This window comes from Ips typographus, linkage group LG1, assembly GCF_016097725.1.
Source record: "Ips typographus isolate SLU linkage group LG1, UJ_Ityp_2.0, whole genome shotgun sequence".
In the NCBI taxonomy this organism is placed as follows: domain Eukaryota; kingdom Metazoa; phylum Arthropoda; class Insecta; order Coleoptera; family Curculionidae; genus Ips; species Ips typographus.
The window spans coordinates 11,955,973-11,968,293 of NC_138422.1; the positions used below are offsets into that span (position 1 = coordinate 11,955,973).

Genomic DNA, 12,321 nt, shown 5'->3' on the forward strand with positions numbered 1-12,321 from the left:
TTTCTCTAACACAGAACACTGGCTAAGTTGGATTTAAGGACAGTTTCAAATTAGTTAATGTGACATATTCGGTGAAAAATATCATACAGCCTAACTGATCATCATAATCAAATTTCAAACTTTGCTTATGTTATTGGATCTAAAATCTTCCAGAAACTTAATTATGTATACTTAAATCTTACCTGGTAAACATTACTGATGTGATCAAGTATACTTGTCATTACTTTGATTTTGCAAGTAGTTGGCAATGATGACTAATTGATTTGACATGATATTCATTAGCTCGAGCTTGCCTTAAGTTTGACTTGATATCAAGTAAAGTCAGGCTACTTGTCAAGCCCTCACAGGATTAGCAGTTTCAATAGTATATCAGAGTAAATAGGATAGAATTATCGCATGAGGACAAAACTTTCAGTTATACGGGAACACCGTAACAATCCACCCGAGTTTTACAATCCCATTTTTTTCGACGACTAATTAGAATTAATAAGCTTCGAAACCAATTAATTAAAAAATTGGAAGGTTCATCTTTTTTGCCAGCTACAATAACTTCACTGTCTGATCTCTAAACTGTTAATCAAATCGCAAGTATCTTTGTAAGGTAAAAACCATTATTTTCATCCCTTATTTGGCCACTTTTATCATAGAGTTTTATTCGCAATAATTATAGAGATACGACTGACATTCTGTTAATGAAGAGGATTATTTTTTTAAAAGATGAACGTCCTAAAAATACACATACACACATACATTTAAAAAAATTGAGTAAAGCAGTTTTTTTCTCTGCACGTAAATATATTACCAAAATTGGACGTAATAACATATTACAATTTGTCCCTGTTGTGAAGCAAATAAAATAGCGAGCTGTTAATGGGCATATGGGTTTAATAACGCATTGTTGCAGGGAATATGTCATTCGTATAATATTTTACACGAAACGGCGTGATTAAAGCAATAAAATTTCGCTAAATGAATATTGGTTGCAGGTACGTGATAACGTTACTAAATTACGTAGCTGTGTAACCCTAGCATAACGATCAATTCTGTTCTAGATCGATTGAGTCGAATTCTTTTGTTGGACTCAATAAAGGCATTAAAAAACTAGAAAAAGTGCATAAAATTTATTCGACCATACTTCTTATCTTTAAGCAATAAAAATCCCCTATCCTACGAATCCTTACACGTACCGGACTATATGGAACCCTTTATTACGATTTAACTGAGGTTTTAATTAAACTTATAAATCATACGTAATCCTGGCCAGATAAAGCTTTTGCTCCTTTTTTGGTCAAAAGATATATTCTAGCAGATGAACCATTAAAAACGGTGGCTCGAATTTATTACCTGGGTAATTTATTTTAATTTTTTCCCACTTCACCTCACTGTCTTTTTATGAAATGCGATTTTCGACATTATCAAAGTCATGAATATTCAATTACGTTTGTTCTACATGTTAACGGCTCACGGGAAAGTTTCAACTCTGGCAGCGATAGAGAACTGATGAATAAACATCACAGTATTATGTAAAGATTTTATTAGGCATAATTTGGTAGTGTACGATGGTCGTTTCATTAAACCATTATTTAAATTTGTTGTTGATGCATTAATTTGTTATTTTTTATGAAAAATTAGGTCACAACACTACAAGCTTACAAAAGTGAAAATATAAGAGCATGTTACAGATACCCTACAATAGTTTCGAAACTGGGACTCCCAGTATAACAAAGGTGTGCTAAGTTTCACGTATCTTCAAAAAATCCGATTAAGTATAACAAACAAAATTCTACCATCTTTTCACTTTTTTTTCCGGAAATTTTAGACAAAATTCACTTACACCATCTTTGAAAGAAATTTTCCATCTGGTAATCAGCTGAATTGAATTTGTTCAAAGTGATAAAAATCGGATATAGAGCAGACCCAGAGCGTCGTGTTCGCAAATGTTTTTCGAGTAAACCAACCCAGATTGCTCGGGCAATAAGAGTATTTTTATAGCAAAAATATGGGAAAAAATAAGACAAGCAAAGCAAATTGAAACGCAAATTAGAGGTTACTTCCTATTTTCGCCATGTCGCATTTCATTCGAATATTTGCCCACGATCCCTTTAAACGCGTAGTGAATATTAAATTTTTAATGAGTTTTTAGAGTAGGGTAAATGTTCTGAAATGAAGATGTCACTTCTCTCTGCGATTCCGGACCGTAAATTGATATTTGGGTGCAGAAATCCGAAAACGTCTTCGTTGTTTACTAGTTGCATGAGCATTCGGCTGATGACGCTATTGTCCTCCCCTTTATCTATATTCTGCAGGAGTCAGTGGAGATTTGTCGGTTTTGGACAGGTCGACTTCTAATAGCATATTGGGAAAGTTTAAATCGGTTTAGGATAATGATATATCATATCAAACATACCTCGAAGTTAATCAAATCTTGTGAAATTGGATTCGGGTCATCTCAAGTGTCTGGCAACAAAAACATCAACAAGGAAATCAATTGTGTTGGAGATTAATGTTGCAAGAAAATTAGTCCACCAATGTGTACGTCAGATTTATAGCCGTACAATTTACAAGTATCTGACAACTAAATAGAGTAAACCGCCGGCATTTGTTAGGGCATAATGTCTAGATCCCGGTAGCTATTATTTAAATCCCTTGAAATATATACCATCAAGGGAAACCCCAGCAGTTTAATGTCGACATATTTATCGCACCCCATCGAGTTTAAGTGATAATATCGTGTTAGTTTATGCTGCAAGAGTTAAGTTATTTCACCTACTTAGTGGTAAGCGAAAGGTAAAATGGGGGAATGATATCCCCCTCACTTCACCCAAAGATAATAAGATTCAATTATGTAACAGCTGGAAAGCCATCCGGAAATTTTTTTAATCTCCGTAATTGACTTGACGTAAAACTTTCCCTAGGGGAATATCCAATAACTTAGAAATTTCACCCAACACGAAACCAAGCAAGCTTTACTACCCAATACATAACTTTTTCGATTTGAGAAAGTAATATTGCACTCGCTGTGATTCGGGATAATTCCGTTTTGGACGTGCCCGTATTTTTTAAGTTTTTCCGGGTACTGGAAAGTTCATATTTTCAATCTAGAAATCATTTAAGCGACAACGTAAGTTCGCCGAAACGATATTTAGTTTCGCTATTCGCTGTTGGTTATTTGAAATTGCATCGTAAATTTGTAATAAAGTGACGGAATTGAGTGATTTTTAAATTATAGAAAATGTAGGAAAAATTTTGAAATATTTTATTTTTGTATAGGATTGGAGTGACATTTAGACCCATTTTGACAAGTTTAGTATCACATAACTGTAAACAAGGAAGGAATTACTACTGAACTACCAGAGAAAGATAATAATATGTATTAGCAAAAATTGAATAACAAGTTTCAAATGTATTTATAAAAAGCAATAATTTTAATTGAAAAGACGGATTTCGCATTCTTCTGCAAAAATAAAACAAAAAGTTTAACGAAACATGTGTTCACAAGTGCTTTGTTATCGAGATATATAAAATCCATGACTGAACAGAAACACTGTGTATACTGAATGGCATATATTAAAAAACTATTCCCGGGTGTTTCGGCCTACTAATCCATCTTCAGCATCCAAATTTGTCAAATCTGCATCTGCAGGCCAAAACCGGTTCACCGTAAAGAATTTTAAATTATTGCACGTAGTATACACAGTGTTTCTGTTTAATCCTGAATTTTATATGTATCTCGATAATAAAGCACTTTTTGTCTGATAGATACTACCACTTCATGTTCCAAACCCTCACAAACTTAGTTAGGCTAAGTTGAGATTTAGCGGGTTGTGCAAAATATTACAATCTAAACCACCACTAGCTTAAGCAACCCTTTTCCCAACATAGCTAGTGTCAGAGAAATGGTCATTTAATTTTTTTTTGAAGCGAATCAATCCTAGAAATAGTTCTTCCGAATACCCTGTATGAAAATAATACAGGGTGGTCCAGTTTTAAGTGTCAATAATTCACCATTCGATAGCCAATCAAAAAATAAGTTGACTTGCATTATGTCATTTTTCTGAAAAACGTTTCCTAAGATACAGCCCACCAAATTTCAATTAAAAAAATCGTTTTATAGTGTAAAACTGAACATTCAAGACTTGTGAGAATCCAAATTTGTACTGAATAGTCTAAAAACTTGCTATTAACTACTAGGAATAGTCTTATAATTCGTTTTCTTAGACTGCCTTCCTGGTAAAAACTAAAAACAGTCCGGAAATCAAGACAAAGATTGTATTATACATGAAACTCATTTTTTGCTACTAAAAATAATCTAAAAGTTGATTTTTAAGGCTAGAACTAACTTTACTAGGACTAAAGAGAGTCCAAAAGTCTATTTTCAGGACTTTAATTAGTGTACAACTCAATTTTCTGAAACAAGACTAGAAGTAAATTAAATTTTCGGACTATTTTACTTCTCAAGACTAATATCGTAGCATTTGGTACCAAAATTTTTTACTTTTCTACGGAAGAAACTTCTTTGTGAAAATAATCTTAAACTCGATTTTTCAGTCTTAAAAAGCACTAAAAACAGTCTGAATTTCTTAGAGATGCTACAATTTATTGCACCTACGAGTGTAGAAGTCAATTTAATAGCGAAGAAGCATGAAATGACATTTTCAAGACTATGACCAGTGTCCAAACTGGCTTTTAGGCCTGATAAGTCAAAAGATAGTATTGAAGCATCTTAAAGCACTAAAAACAGTCTAGATTTTTAAGAAATACTTGAATTTTTGGCACTGAGGTGTCTAGAAGTCGATTTAATAGTAAAAAAGCTTAGAATGATATTTTAAGTCTATGGAGAATGTAAAAATTGTTTTTTTAAGTTTGCTATGTCAATAACTTCGATTTTCCAAGCTGAAAGCAGTTTTGAAGCACTAAAAATAGTCCAGAATTCTAAGAAAATGAAAAGCAAAGTGAAAAGTACGAAAAGTTAGTTTTCAAGACAATTTGTATGAATCTAATGTCAATGTCCTGTATTTAAGACTATTTTCAAGACTAAAATATTGAAATTTGTCTTCAAATTATGAAAACTTAGTTCAAATGCAAATTTTACGTTTCTGATGTCACTTTTTGGTGTTCAAGTCAATTTTTAAGGTTTAAATGTGGTTTTTTATGTAAACAAGTCAATTTTGAATATTAAAGTCTCTCGATTTGTATTAAAACTGGTTACAAACAATTTTAAAGCTTTTTGAAAAATATCCAGAAAGACCTAGAAAATAAGACAAAAACATGAAAACCATCTTCCTGTATCTACGCTTCTGGAGAATTTTGGCATCATTCATAATGAGTATTAATTTCATGAGTGCTTGTTCCAAATTTGATCCAACGGTCTGACAGTTATGACAAAAAAAACGATTTTTTAAAGTGAAATTTGAAGAACTGCATTTTCCTTAGGAAGCCTTTTTCAGAAAAATGACATAATGTATGTTAACTTATTTTTTGATGGGCTATCGAATGGTGAATTATTGACATTTAAAACTGGACCACCCTGTATATTAAATTAATATACTAGCTAGTATTCCGCAAAACAAATACATTAAATATTTAGCCAGAATTATGCAGCTCCATTAGAGAATATCCGCTCGCAATATTGATAACATTAGTAAAGCTGTTTGTCATAATTGAGTGAGTTGCGCAAATCTATTGAAGTTTAAATAATTCAACAATAATGGCCAAAAAAATCATAAACGGATTTAACGTGTATTAAATAACAGTAATTCTTCCAATAAAATTGCATTAATTTAATCTAACAACGTCGATGTACTATGCAAAAATTAAATTTAGCAATATTTTTCAGGTGATGCAACTGCTGATTAGAACCCTAAATGACACGTCTAGCAGATAGTTGTTTGGAAGCGAATATTTTGCGAACGGTGTGTTCTATGCATTTTAAACAAGTATACTTCCTTCAAATTAGTTTATCTGTCAAATGTATTGCTCAAAACTGTAAGTTTCGTGCGATACTCATATGAAAAAATAAAACAAAATACTGACCTTGGTTGAACTACACGATGTTCCGGATAAATGACGAGCAGTCTACAACCGCCGGCAAAAAATCCAAGACTCTGAAAAAAAAACACAAATCAATTCAGATTTACAATCGAAAGTATGCAAAATTCATGCAATTTTTTACCAGGTAAATTCTGCTGATAATTAATGGCGGCATTACAAGCAAAACTGTTATTCACAGTCATATTTATATCAAAATTACTTCAAATTATTGTGATTTGGGCCATCAAACCACTCCACACACCAAACTAATTTTCTCTGAAAAACCTTTGTAATTTGCCAACAAATAGCCCAAACGAATCCAAAAGATATTGACGACGATAAAAGCAGAAAAGAAATGTGTATCATACTTTACCAAGTTGTGTCCTAAAGTGGAAAACAGCGGTCCCAATTTGGTATTGAAAGAAACAAAAAAGAAAGTTTTATCCGATCGTAAGGGCCAGATTTGCCGATATCAATCCGAATAAATCACCGATAATTTCCTGAGCAATCTTCACATGCAACATTGGAACTTTATCAGAAAGCTGATATTAGTCTTTAGGGGCTAAAATGTAGATTGATGACACAATTTCTGGTTGGCTGGAGAAAAAGGTGAGTTTGCCTGATATGCTAAATCATCTATACAGAGGAGATAAAACTTTTTAATTACGAAAGTTTAAGATCCAGAAATGGTGGTGCAAAAGTAAATCAGTTAAATTGCTTACAATAAAAAAACTTAGATGTCACTTCAGGCAAAGATAACAATAAATTTTCGTTTCTGAACTGCAGTAAAAAAGTGTAAATTTTATTCTATTCAAGGAAGTAAATTTTAATTCCCACTCCAAAACACTCAGCGATCTAAACCGGATGAGAGAGCCTAAAATATTTATTGGCTTCCAAAATGTCAGTCAAGCAGACGTTTGGTGCGGAAAAGCTCGGCCTGGAATATACTTTAAATTTTCCATACCGGGTAACTTTACTCCTCTCATTTAAATTACACTAAACGAGAAAATCGATAGAAATATCACTTGTGCTCTTTTAGACTTTGGCAACTTTGGGCCGTAAATTTTTATGTGAAAACCTCCTAACCAAATTAACTATCTCCCGAAAAGTTTTAAAATTCTGCCAAATATGGCCTGGCAAAACAAAGATTTGCAAACTCGCGGAACAATTTGCGGCTTTGCCATTATTACACCCTCGAGAAACTTTGAATGTTTTTGCTCATTACAAAATACCTGTTTCGGTTTTACGATATTACAAAACTTCTCACTTTTTGCCATCATATTTTTTCGGAAGAAATGTCTGGAAACTAATAGCTCTACTCTTTCAAACTCAATATAATGCAAAACTATTCGGAAAACAATGGAAATACGCTCTTTCTGGCAACAGAAATCGAACGCAAAAAGTCGTAATGTCTTTTCCGGCGTTTAGTTTATGTGACTGGATAAATCACAGAGTTATTGGACTCTATTTCTGGTTTAAAAACGAGGTACGTGGATTTAAGTAATGACACTGTATGTCTTCGTATAACAGTCCTATGTTGTTCAGTGGAGAATATTTAAAGTTGAAGTAAAACTTTATATTATTTACTGCCTTGAATTTCTGTACACCATACAAGGTGTTCTAAAACAAAAATACTGAGATAAATGAGATCGTTAATCTGTGTAGAAATAGTGTCAAAACTCATTTTATGGGCTGAAGTTTTTCTGCAACTCCTCACATACCACGAAATGTTTAATAGAACACATTGTATATTATTGTATTTTCATTGCTTTCTATTTGTTCAAATAAACTTTGAACATACCTACTGATTTATTTAAAAATCCTCAGATCCTCGGGCTTAACAGTACCTTTAAAAATTTTGCAGGAGAAAACTTGAAACACCAAAATTTATTCTTTGAGTCAGTCCTGTTTAATACAATTTGGAAATATTGTAGTTTTTGAGATGCAAAGTATTTTTTTTAATGTCTTTAAAACGGTTAATCTACTCCAAACATTATCCACTATTTTTGCTAAGTGAAGTACATAATTTGATAACCCTAATAGATAAAATTTTCTTGTGTTTTAAAATTATACAGACAGTTGTAGGCTTTAATAACGTACCACAACACCCTGTATCTCAAATACTAAAACCCAACGACATAAGTATACAGAAGATTTTTCACTGTTTTTTGCACTTCTTACTGAGGAAATTGTAATACGAATTCTGTTTCTACAACAACCTGTATATTGCACAACAGAAAGTAGTTTCCAGATTTAACACCTGATCACTAACTAGTTTCATAAAATCAGTCTCTTTGACAAATCTAAACTAGCAATATAAAAATAAAAAGCTTTCGAAGGAATTCAGACGCACGACCCTGTATATACGAGATTTAAATTAACTAAGACCCAACAAAAACACGGATTGACTTAAAAATGTACGCTTAAAAAGTCAAGTTTGATCATCCAAGACCCTAACTAGCTTTAACAAGAAAACAGCACAAACCAGATGACTCCACTTCTAAAGACATCCAAACGAGTTTTTCAAAAGAATACCTTTTGCAATTTTAATTCGAAACAGAATATTTAGAAGTGAGGATATAAAGAGCGACTTGTGTAAACAAGTTATTGCTGTACTGAATAATGAAGTATCAACGTCGTGATTAAGAACTCGTTTTGACAACTTTGACAGTGTTTTAGCAGATACGTGTAGTGACTGTGAGATAATACAATTTCATTAAAAAAATTGGTTGGTGGTTTGGTCGTAAAGGGAGTTCTTATCAAATCCTTCTTCTGGCCAAACTAACCGCTTTCAAAGTAGACAATTTCCACTTATTTAAAATTCCGTCGCAATAAAAGAGATTGGTCGGTGAATTTTTAAAAGTTCGTTATACTCTTATACGTGCCAAGAGGGATTTCTCTTAAGTCACGTCTGGAGAGAAATTTTTCGAAAAAGTTGAACAAAGCTTCGTTCCGGAGATAATTTTTTCACTAACTTGCTTATACAATAAAACTTGTTTTTAGCCGATACCGGACTAAAGTTTCCTTAATTATGCCGGAAAATAAAAAGAAAGCCAGAGGTGAAAACATAGCATTTCTGGGACGAAATTTATTAGCAGCAACAGCAGCAGTAAACATCCAATAAAGGCGATTTATTACCGCGTCGCAAAACGGGAATAAGCGTTAATGCCTTGCGAAAGAATTTTATAAAATTGCTGACGCGTTCTTGTGTTTGCTTATACACAGTTCGCGGAGCAATTTTCAATATTCGTCCTCGCGCTCTGTAAACAAGAAAACTCAGTGGAAAACTGAGAGAACGACACGAGCGAAAACGTGTTGGGATCCCCATATATGCAAAGTGCCAGCCCGGCATTATCCTGAGACGATCTGGTTTTCCTGCCTGGAAATTTCCTCCTGTTTTATGCGAATCTGGCACATTTTTTCGACATATTTTAATGTTTATTGGATAGTCGGATGAATAAAAGTACTCGATTTGTGGAAAAATTTTAAAGTTGTTAATTCTCGAAAAAATAGAAGATGTCTCACACATATTGCTATGTTGTCCAGATGTCTTTCGAAAATGTTACTTCGATTCTTTGTTAATTTCAATTCTTAACGGTAATAAACTAGAACGTTTTTGTTAGAAAATGTCACTACGTGTTTCCAGTTCCATTCTACTAGCTCTCCAAAACAGTATTGCCCTCGGTGTTGCCACAGTTGTTCGAAATTTCACGTGGTGTAAACACATGTATTTTTAACTGTGGTTCTTGATTTTCTGTTGGGTTAAATTATTACCTTACTATGAGAGATGAGAGTTGTCTTTGCTATTATCTGTAATATCAGATACATCCGCATAGTATTTATATCATTGTAGTGTTTATTTTCTGTATGAAAATCAACATAACTCATTTTTTTATCTGTAAAACTCTTGGTTACTACAATAGCCTATAAGCTTTTTCGACATAACCTAATAAGTCTACCTATAAAACCAGTTCACGCCAATCGATTAAGATCTTCGTCAAAACTTAAATGCTAAAAACACTTTATTTATACAATCTTGAATTTTTATACTTTTGTAAAGTGCTTACAAAATCATTTTCAATAATTTTCTTGCTGATATCATTATCTAGTTTCTAATACGCAAAATAACGCTGTTTAGTATTTGTGTCAGTAGACCTTGAAAATTTTTTTCGGCATTATCGAAAACAAAACACTATTAGTGTGTGGGGTTCATTTGTTTTAAAGTTATATGGAGCAAGCAGAGCGAATGTGACTTTATCTAACAAATAGTCACAATACTGTTTCATATATTAAAAGATAAATTTCTTGTGACTAACTGTGAAATTGTGTCTCGTTTGTTCCACTTTTTCCTTAACTTTTGACCCAAATCCGCTCATTTCAATTATATTCTAGTTACTTCCAGAATGAATGTCTTTTTAGTAATAAGAAAATAAGTTAGGAGAAAAATTGGTCATGTGGCCAACATAAGACACTAATTGTTTTCCATTTTCCATTTGTTTTTTTTTCCATAATGGCGAGAAAGTTTTCCAAGTATTCTACTGAAAGGAAAACGTAAAAAGCATTTTTAGTTTGATTTAAAGCTTTAAGAAGCTTATTTTGAACGTTAGAAAGTAAATAATGCTATCAGCAAGTACATCATTAAAAAATACTTTTTAAACGCTTTCTATGAATTTCGAGATAACGCCTAAATAAAAAAAAACTACAAAAATACTCTTATAATGTCTTATATTCAAAACTAGTTTTCGATTCGTTAAGAAGGCAAATCTTTAAAATGCAGTCTCCGATGTTTTTCTCATTTTTCGGAAAAGAAAAACAGAAAAAGATAATTCAGTTTGGCCACTGGGAGTTTTTCATAAAAGTCTCTAAAACGTTTCCCAATTAACCCTGTAACTCTTATATATTTATTTATATTTTATATACACACTGTAATACTCGCTAATTTTTCACTTCGACATATTTTTGAAAACTATTTGGCAACAGAGTGACTGAGGAAGTGGCTTTGTAATATCTTCTGTTTGTCAAGAGGATTGAGTTAGAATGCTCCTTTGTACAGGGTGCTGCTGCATTTTCGATGGTTTTACGGGGTACAGAGAAAACTGTAATAGATAGAAAAAAAGTAGCATATGTGTTCTGATCTCTTTTTCTGTGGTGGGCGGCGCAAACTTCTTTTGTTTCAAAGATCCCCCCGTTTTTCGAAAATTGTTAATTTTGGAACCTCTTCTGTATTTCAGTTGCTCTTAAAGTTATCAAAAAAGGAAGAACGCTTCCCGGTAGAAGTTTTCATGTAGAATCCAATGGCGTAGTCAGTTTTTTTCTATTCCGTTTAGTTTCTGACATATGACAGTAAGTTACATTTTTTTAAATGGAACATCCTATATATTTTTACGTCATTTAATTCTGTTGATTTTTACCTTTTCAACGGTGTATTACAACATATAAGTTTGTAGAGGTTAATCCTGTTATTTTAAAAAAAGACCTTTGCTAAGCTAAAAAAAGGCCAATATCTAAAATACCAAACAAAATCGGAAATCATATAAACTAACACATCAGAAAATTAAATATTTTTAATAAATCTTATTAAAAATCTAAGTTACAAACAGTTCTACCGTCACTTTAATAAGAAAAGTGGCCATTTCTATTTTCTACTATTTTTAAGGTAGAAGTTAAAAAAACTGTTTATAAACGACATGTAACATGTTAATATGAACATAGCCAAATTTTGTTTCAACTGTGAGTATTTTTATAAACATTATTTAGCACTTTTTTGTTAAGGAAACGCTTTTTTTTCTAATTACCAAGATTAACGTTTACAAACTTATATATTTTAATACACCGTTGAAAAACTAAAAATCAACAGAATTAAATAAACTTAAAATATATAGGGTGTTCCATTTAAAAAAATATAACTTACTGTCATATGTCAGAAACTAAACTTCCTAGAAAAAAACTGACTACGCCATTGGATTCTACGTCAAAACTTCTACCGGAAACCGTTTTTTTCTTTTTTGATAACTTTAATAGCAAATGAAATACAGAGGAGGTTCCAAAATGACCAATTTTCAAAAGTCATCTCAGCTCGGAAATAGAGACCGAAACACGTATGCTACTTTTGTTCTATCTATTACCGTTTTCTCTGTACCCCGTAAAACCATCGAAAATGCAGCACCCTGTACTCTTAAAAAAAGGGATATTGATAAGTGCTTAAAATAGGATGTATGCCCAGTAATCGGTATTGTCAGAAAAGTTAGCATAGGAGTATGAATAAAAGCAGTTCTAAAACTCGACAAGATT

At 32.4% G+C, this 12,321-nt stretch overlaps 1 protein-coding gene across 2 annotated transcripts in view; it reads right to left on the reverse strand.

Moving 5' to 3' along the window:
- LOC145730506 (Ig-like and fibronectin type-III domain-containing protein 2) overlaps positions 1-12,321 on the reverse strand; it is a 113,344-nt gene that overhangs the window by 38,888 nt on the left and 62,135 nt on the right. For both annotated transcript variants that reach the window (XM_081981743.1, XM_081981734.1), the window contains exon 2: positions 6,034-6,104. The gene's annotated coding sequence lies outside the window, so the exon portion shown is untranslated. The remainder of the gene's footprint in view (positions 1-6,033; positions 6,105-12,321) is intronic.